We start from the raw sequence: 9,254 nt of genomic DNA, 5'->3' as shown, positions 1-9,254 counted from the left end.
AGAAAAAAAAAAAAAAAAAAAAAAAAAACCATATAATAACCATATAATAAAAGTCTGTATATGTTATACTTTGAATTTTTACAAACAAATATAAAATACTTAAACTGTTAAAAGTTTCACATTCAAATTTTATGATCCATGGTTTAAAATTTTTGTTATGACAAAATATAAATGATTACAAAAATTATATAACTAAAAAGTCTAATTTAATTAACTATTAAGATTAATATATATATATATCGTTTTAAATTAAACTATAAACCATATAAAATACAATATTTTAGTTTCAAAATTTACTTTGAACAATTTTTTGATAAAAGTTTTGAACGATCATTGACAACTTTTTTTCTTTAATTATAAATTATTAAAACTATTAATCCCACAATGAAAATTTTGTTATCAGTAATTTAAATATTTTTCTATAAAAGATATAAATGATCAAAAAAACTATATGAGTAGAAATCATCATTTAATAGACATTAATATTAAAAATATACTAAAATATATTATCTATGTTAGTATCATTTAAATTTAATTACATATCCTATCAAATATAAAAAAAATATTTTTTAAATTAATAAAATTGATTTATATGTTCGCAACAATTTAATTATATATTTAATAGTTATTAAATTTTAATTATTTAATATATATTAATTATTTCATAATATATAAAAATATTTAATACATAAAATAATTTTTATATATAATATTGATTCCGCGCAAGAGTAACATCTTAACCTAGTATACTAATTACACGTTATTTCTGGCACACTATTTTAGACATTTTTTTGGTTTGCCAGCTATTTATGAGATGACCAGCCACTTGGTGTGTAAATAGCTCCAACGATTCGTGTTACACTTACGAAGCGGTGCTTCAAGTTTATAAGTTTCCATAAGAGATGCACATGTATCTGAAACTCAAAATAGTTTGCTACATAATTATCCGATGGTCTATTTTTCTTCCGGTAAATTACTGTCTTAATTTTTGGAAAATTATTTTATACTTTTTGGTACATTTCAATAAACATATGCATGAATTAAAATATCTACTACGGATGGAATGACCAACAAAATTTGAAGGTCAAGTTTAGGTTCCTAAAAAAAGAACAGTTTAACAAGAACTAGAACAGAAGCGCTTTGCACGGTTAAATTTTATATTTATAGAACATTTATTTTTGGTTTATATATTTTGAGTTGGCCTTTTCTTTTTCTAGAAGGATCACAGGTCTCCAATAGACTTTGGAAATAGAATATAAATCCTTGTATATGAAATGTCAGCCAAAAATCCACACCATCTCTAACTCTAAACAAGCCACCATGAATTACTAACTTTAATCTTAATTTTATATCCAGTTTTAAACGGTTTGAAATTTTTCAGAGAAGTGATTTTTTACAGAATCAATGTTTTTGTTGGATATTTTAGTAAATATACGATATGTATAAAATCGGGTTGAATGTATATGATTTCCTCAATAATCAAATTTTTTTTTGGAAAAATTATAAACATAAATGACTGTAATACATGTTATTTACAGATTTGATTAATGAAATCTAGAGAAATGCTATAAATATATTCTTTAGAAATATTCGGAATTTGAATTTTTTTATTTATTTTTATATATTTGGGAATATCTTATTTAATAAAATATAAAAATTTATAGTAATTACAACTTTATATAGTCGTATATATTATGGTATATTTATTAATTATTTTTTAAACTATATTAACTTATTATTATATAAATATGCATTTGTATTTATATATCATGTGGAATGATTTTATGATTAATCAAGTATATATATATATATATATACTGCTCATTATACACTATATTATAAAATTATTATGGTACAGACTTAGATTTGTAAATATAAAAATAATCACGGAAATGTATATAATTGTGTGATGTGTATTTTTTATTTATAACAAAGTATATTTATATAATTTATATTGATATTAGTATAGGTGACTTGTTTATTAAGCAGATGTGATTTTATTTTCAAATTACATTGTGGGTTGGTTTGGGATTAATAACTAATTTGATTTGAATTAGTATGGGTAGATTTATATAGAATTTGTTAAACATGTTTATGATAAACTACATGTATAAGAAAATATGTTATATCATGAAATCTAAATGATTAAGATGAACCCGTGTTTGATAGTCCAAAACTAAAATATAACATATAAGTCTAAGATAGAACTCTAATTTAATATATTAGTAGACTCTAACCCGCGATATTATTAAATCTTGTCTTATAATGCATGAAGTTGTTGACATAACTTGTGATGATTAAATCTATATTATAAAGAAAGAGTTATTTTCTTCTGAAGGCCACACGTCGGCAGGCATCAGTGGGTCTCATTTTAAAAAAATGTTAAAAAATGTCAAATTCATGGTTCGAACACAGGTTATTGAGATACAAACACCAAAATTTATACCACTAAACTAAACGATAATTTGTATATTGATGGCCGAAACTAATATATATATATTTATAAAGGTCGGAAACCGTTGCTTCTTCGGCTTCCTCTGAGGGTTGTGCCTCCAAGTGTATTATGAGTTTCATTTTTAAACGGGATTCATCACGTTATATGAAGAAAAAATTCAAATTTACAATAACTATAGTTTTCCCATATTGTAAACCGTCGTTGTTTAACATGAGTTAGAGTTATTTTCATCATTGTCTCAGATAGTTCTAAGTTACAAAGTTGCGCCGTGTGCCTGTTCGTAATATATTTTTTTACCGGTGAACTCTTCATCTCCCCATCTTAAATAGCTTGATCATAAATGTTCCTGATTTATAGCCCCTCTGTAAACCGTATATATATGATTCTCATCTTTGACGAATCCAATCTGCATCTCCACAAAACTCATTGATTCCTCTTAGCTTTAACCATCCTCCAGATAATGTCTCTCTGCCTCTCTAGTTCACCGGCGTCCCCGACGTCCGTCACTTAACCTTCGAGTCTCTATGTCTTGGTCGTAGTAGTCAGAGTATAGCCGCTGGTCTCCTCCGTTTCTGGGTTTCCTTGAACTTCAAGAAAAACAGTGAATTTATGGGAATCACGGTTTTCTTTCTTGATGAAAAAGTAAGTTAATCTTCTATCTATCACACTTATTTAACATAATTGCTTTTAATTGATTTCCTGAATCTTTGTTGAATAATATTATTTGTAGATTCTGTGATTCATGGGTTCATTCCCGTTGGACGTGCTAATCATTACAGGCCATCTTTGAAAGCCGGTTCCGTTGTGAAAGTTGTTTGTTTTGAGGTTGCTACTCAAAAGTCGTTTGTTTTGAGGTTGCTACTCAAGCATGTACAAGATAACTAATCATTCATTCCTCATTTGTTTCATCCCACCAACCATTATTGATAAAGTCATCACCGGTGCTCCTGAGATTAATCTTCAGACATGATTAGACTGTTCGACAATCTCCAAGTGATTGCGAATACAAACCTAAACCTCCCAGATATATTATCATATTGCAGCTGAGTTTATATTATGTATTGATATCATAACTGAAATTTAAACTCGCAGATGTGGTTGGGAAAATCCGTTTTGTCTAGGGCTCTTACCTCACCAAAGAAACAACTTGAGTCGTTACCCGTCTCCTCATTGACCCGTAAGAAACAATCAACACACAACTCCCTTCATATTATTGTCTATATTGTGTTAACATCAATGATCAAAAATATTTCATATCCAAAATTTGTGGTCGTTTATTTATCTCCCTTACTTATCAAACTAATTTCACACAAACTTTTATTTTGCAACTTAAAAGAAACCAGAACAACCCAAACAATCAAAACACCAAAAACTAGAATAAAAAAAAATGAATCATTAATGATCACCTTTTTTTTTTGTCTAATCTTACAAATAAACTTCAAAACAAATATACCAAACCAATCACCTCAACTAAAATTCAACGACACGTACATCGAGTCAGCTAAACAAATACAAACTACACGGCCAACTATTTAACAATTTACAAACTTACTTTCGCAGATGCTTACGAAAGAGGCGAAGACGACAACCAAGATCAGTGAAATCACCTAAACGAAAAAGCAGAGTAAGTTATGAACTCTGATAAATACAACTAACAACTATTTTTGTTTACATATTACCCATCAAATAAAAGAGAAACAAACACATGCACACCAAGAGATACAAGAGACAATCCCGACAGACACAAAGGCGGCAACAACATCTCCACCTACTCACTCCTCTTGTCTTATGAAAATATCTTACATGCCCAATGTCAACATGCTAATGCTATTGTCTTCTTATGAGAAATACATAAATTCGTTTAAAATCCATTAAAACCCAAATACTCAGAATTGTCACTCATTTTTAGTTATTTCTACAAGTCTTCATGTATTTTTTTAAAGTTCCGGTAAAAGCAACAAATTTAAAAATGTAAAAAACATATAAGAAACATAATAAGGATAATAAAATTATTAGTTAATACACACAACTTACACAACTAAACTGAAGAAAAAATATCCAGAAATAAAAGGTACTGTCAACAACCTTAATATAATTTATGTACTCTCAACAGTACAAGAAACAAATTAAAAAAACAAACAAACAATAAGTTTCAGTGACACAGTAAGCAACATTACGAACTATATCAATCACAATCACATTATTAACACAGTTTAGTCGTTCATAAGTGGAGAACAATGTCTACACAGTTCATCATCACAACTCTAACCCTATAACAATAAAATACTTGAAAATGATCAACCCAAAACGCAAAATTCACAACTACAATAACTCTATAAAATATTGAGATGAAGCGAGAACTTTGTCTATAACCATGTGCTCGCACTGAGGACAATGCACCTAGTTTTAAGGAAGCATTAGTTACAAAATTGATACTTTCACATCGTATCATTTCATGAAGCCCATAAAGCAAATGTATACACATTAAAAGCCCAGTTACAAAAGATAGGTTTTATTTGTATTCGAAAATGGTTTAATAGGTCGGTTTAATTTAAGTAATTCGGTCAACATCAGTTATTATATAATGTCCGTGTATGTTGTTAATAAATAATAATGTTATGACTAACTCCAAAATTTAAATGACAAATTTTAGCGGTAGATAAAAATAGGACTCTAAATTAATAGATTAAATATTCATTTTAATATATTTGTTTTAATATATTTATTTTTTCTATGAAATATAAATGAATATTTGAAAAGAAATCAAACAAAGTTTTTTAAATGCATTTTAAAAATTAAATAATTTAAATTTTAGTTATCTGTAAAATATAATTAAATTATTTTGTATAATTTTAATTTTTTATATCAAAACTGAATTAATTTTACATGCTAATTATATTTTATGATGATTTAAATTTAAATTTAAATTAATTACGAAATCAGTTAAAAAAGATTTTAAAAAGATTTTCGTTAGAATTTTAAAAACAAAGTTTTTTACTCATAGTTCAAATTAAGTATTAAGATATTAAAATATATTATAATTAAATTATGTATCTTATTTATTAAAACATAAGTCACAATCTTGTTTCATGTATGATTTTTCTTAAATGGACCTAATGGATATATTCCTAGAAAGTCATGTTACATTTAATCTCTAATCTTATCATTTAAATTTTGGACCTACTAGAAATTTTTATTGGGCTATCAATAATTAGATTTAAACAATAGATGATCCATTGAATTTATAAATAGTATAAATTAAATAGATATAATTTAATATTATAATACTATACCTTCATATGTTAATTATTTAAATATTTGTCGATGTTAACTTTTAAAATTATAAAGAATTTTTTAAATAACAAAAATCATATTATCTAACAATGATTAATCTTTACTACTTTAAACCGATGAAAACAAATTTTAAACTATATAGTTTATTTTAAAAATTAAACAAAAACTAAATGTTTAATTATTTACTTGATAATATAAATCTATGAAGCGGAAAACTTATTTTTTAAAAAAATTTCTAAATTTGTGAAATGTTACAATATTTTTGAATATGACAATAAAATAATATTTTAATAATCTTTATATATATAGTTATGATTTTAATAATGAAATAATAATCCAAAAATATACATATATAAGAAGATACAAATACATGTGAAAGTTTGAAACAATCTATTCAATGAAAAAAATATACCATAAACTTATTATGTTTTAAAAAATGATAGACATATATATATTATAATATATACCAATTTAGAATTAAAAATAAAATGTTTATACAAAATTAAATGAAAACAAAAACCCGCGCAACCGATCTAGTAATATGTTAAAATTTCTAATGTATGGTCCAAAAAAAATCACACATAAAAAAATCATAGAACCCTAATTTAATAGATTAGATATTAACTAGCCATTACGGACTCTTACAAAAGTGTTGGTATAGCCTAGTTGGTGATTCGATCAGCCCATTAGCATAATTACTTATGAATATTTTCAGAATCGGTTAGGAGTTTAGCTTCACGAACCAGTATGTAAACCGGTTACCAAAAGTTTCAATTTAATTACAAGAATTTTGGTTGTGGAGTATGTGAAGTCAAATGAGGTAGATCTACTTGTTATAAGTTGGTCCAGAGTCTTTTTCTTTAAGATCAAAGATGGTCTAGAGTCAAATGTTGCTTTTGGAATTTTCTAATTAAACTGAACTCGAATCGATTTAGTCTCTGTTGGCTTGGAGATTCTAACATCATTGACCAGAGTGTTCAACTAGAGACTACGACTTGATGTTGCTAATAGTTGTTCGTTTCTGTGTTGCGTGGTTGATCGCAACAATTATCGTTTGTTTTAGTTTTGCGGTTAATCACGGCGATTATCACTCGTTTGCATGATTGATCGTGACATTTGTCAGTGTGTTGTCCGTTTTGTTATCGCTACGACCAAATATACTTTTAAGTTTCTTTATATTTATTTGAAATTCTTTTTCTTCTTGGTTATTTCATATTTTCATTGCTTACAGTCAAACATTCTCCATTCTAATTTCAACGTTCCAAATGTCCGCTCATTCACTGATTGTATGCTTCAATGTCTCTGGTTAAACAACTTTTGAGTGTTCTGTGGCGGTCCTCTTTTATTGAATTGATCGAGATGATATTGAACTCTGCGATACATGCCAAGATACCATGTTGTTGTGGGATATCCAACATCAACCAAATATATTTTTTTATTTAGCATGTGAGAATAAATGTCCATTCTTCACACAATAAGTCAATACATTTATGTCATGTGCTCTATTCGGCACACCCACTACTCATATATGAATGTCATATCAAAGTTGCATATAACAAAAAAAATCATTGTAGGTTCTTGTTCTCTACTTCTGTCATTTCACTTATGAGGATGAATTGAGATATGAGTTTCATCCACTACACCAATAAAATATTGAAAACAATGGCAAATCCCGATCATCGTTTTTCAAAACAAGACATACTCCTCTAAATTCACCACCTTCTGATTTTAGTGTATCAGCAACAAATTTCAGGAGAATACTTAGAACCTCATCAAGTTTCCTTTTCTCTGTAACCAATTTGGTTCCTGACAAGATTCATTTTGTTCCCTTTCTTTTACTCATTGGCATAAAGAGTAAAAAGATACTGAAATTCTTCATCGGTCCAGATAATTAACAAGTTTCATCAATAGCCAAACAAACTAAAGTAGCATAAAAAGTAACAAAACATCTAAGAAACTATAACATCATAAGAACTTACATCAATAGCCGTTCTTCTTGCATAGTTGTGATTTATGTCCAAATCTGAAAAGATAGATACAAACATAAGTAAATCATGTTCCTTATAAGTATTCCGTGAAAAGATATCTTCAGTGAAGCAAAAAGAAATATACAACACATAAGAGAGCAACTAAGAGTACATCTCTGGCACTTGAACTTTTAAGTACACCAACTGAAAACAAAGATATCAACATAAAGAATATAATCTTCAAACATCAGAACATACAAGTGATTTTAGATATGCACACAATTAAACATATACAACACATAAAAATTTCAAACAAAGCATGTTGGATCACACCAACAATTTGGTACTTTCAAAAAGTTATATTAGGACACTGAACATGCCATCTCCTCAAGAGAAAACATAGTGGAACTCATGTATTAATAGACATCACACATAAAACCATTGAACATGCTTCTTGTAGATGGTATCACATACCACGAAATGGAACAAAACAATCTGACTCGATTTGCAAATCCACAATCAACTAGATAAAATTTACCTAAAAATTAAATGATAAATATTACTAATAGTTAAACATGTGATTTATAAATAAATTTTTAAAAAATCACCTTTTGGTACTTGGAAATTGTTTGTTCTTCAAGTTAAAGCATCATTCACTACAAGAAACCACAAGCTTAGCGAGGAAAATTAACGAGGAAAAGTAATCCTCGTAAAATTACGTCGAGTTTACGAGGAAATTACGTTGAAAAATAAAATCAACATTATTTCCTCGTAAAGTAACGACGAAACCGTTTCGTCGTAAAGTCGGTGTAAAGTGACGTGGATTTTACGAGGAAATACGCTTTTCTCGTAAATTCCATGTAAAATTAACGTGTTCTTTACGAGGAAATAATTTACGTCTACTTAGCGAGAAAATTTTGAATCCACCAACTTTGTAGTTGTAACACGTTTTTTTTTCAGCCACCTAACTAATTTTTGTCATAAATTCCTAGGAAAATTACAACTACAAGATTCAAAAGTTTCCTATAAATATGGACGTCTGAACATCATTTTAAATACATCAAAAAAAAAAAGTGAAAGAAAAAAAATGGCGGACTCCAGGAACATTTTCGAGTTGCGGAAGTGGATGTATACCTTGCGGGGCTGGAGACATTTATGCATCAAACAGATTCGACATCGCTCGTCCAAGAAAGTGGTAAGATGTTTTATCCTTGTCGGAAATGTAACAATTCGAAATTGGCAAACCGTGAAAATTTTTGGAAGCATTTAATAAATAGAGGTTTCACGCCAAATTACTATATCTGGTTTCATCATGGGGAAAATTATAATTATGATCAGAATGAAGCTAGTAGTAGTAATAGCAATTTTGAGGAAGAACCGGTTGATCATCATTTGCATAATGAACATAGTTACCATCAGGAGGAGATGATAGATTATGACAGGGTTCATGATATGGTAGCTGATGCATTCGTAGCTGATGATGAAGATGAAGAACCTATTATAGATGCAAAAAAGTTTTATGAAATGTTAAACGCGGC

This window comes from Brassica oleracea, chromosome C7 (assembly GCF_000695525.1).
Source record: "Brassica oleracea var. oleracea cultivar TO1000 chromosome C7, BOL, whole genome shotgun sequence".
NCBI classification, from domain to species: Eukaryota; Viridiplantae; Streptophyta; class Magnoliopsida; order Brassicales; family Brassicaceae; genus Brassica; species Brassica oleracea.
This window is presented reverse-complemented; position numbering follows the sequence as displayed.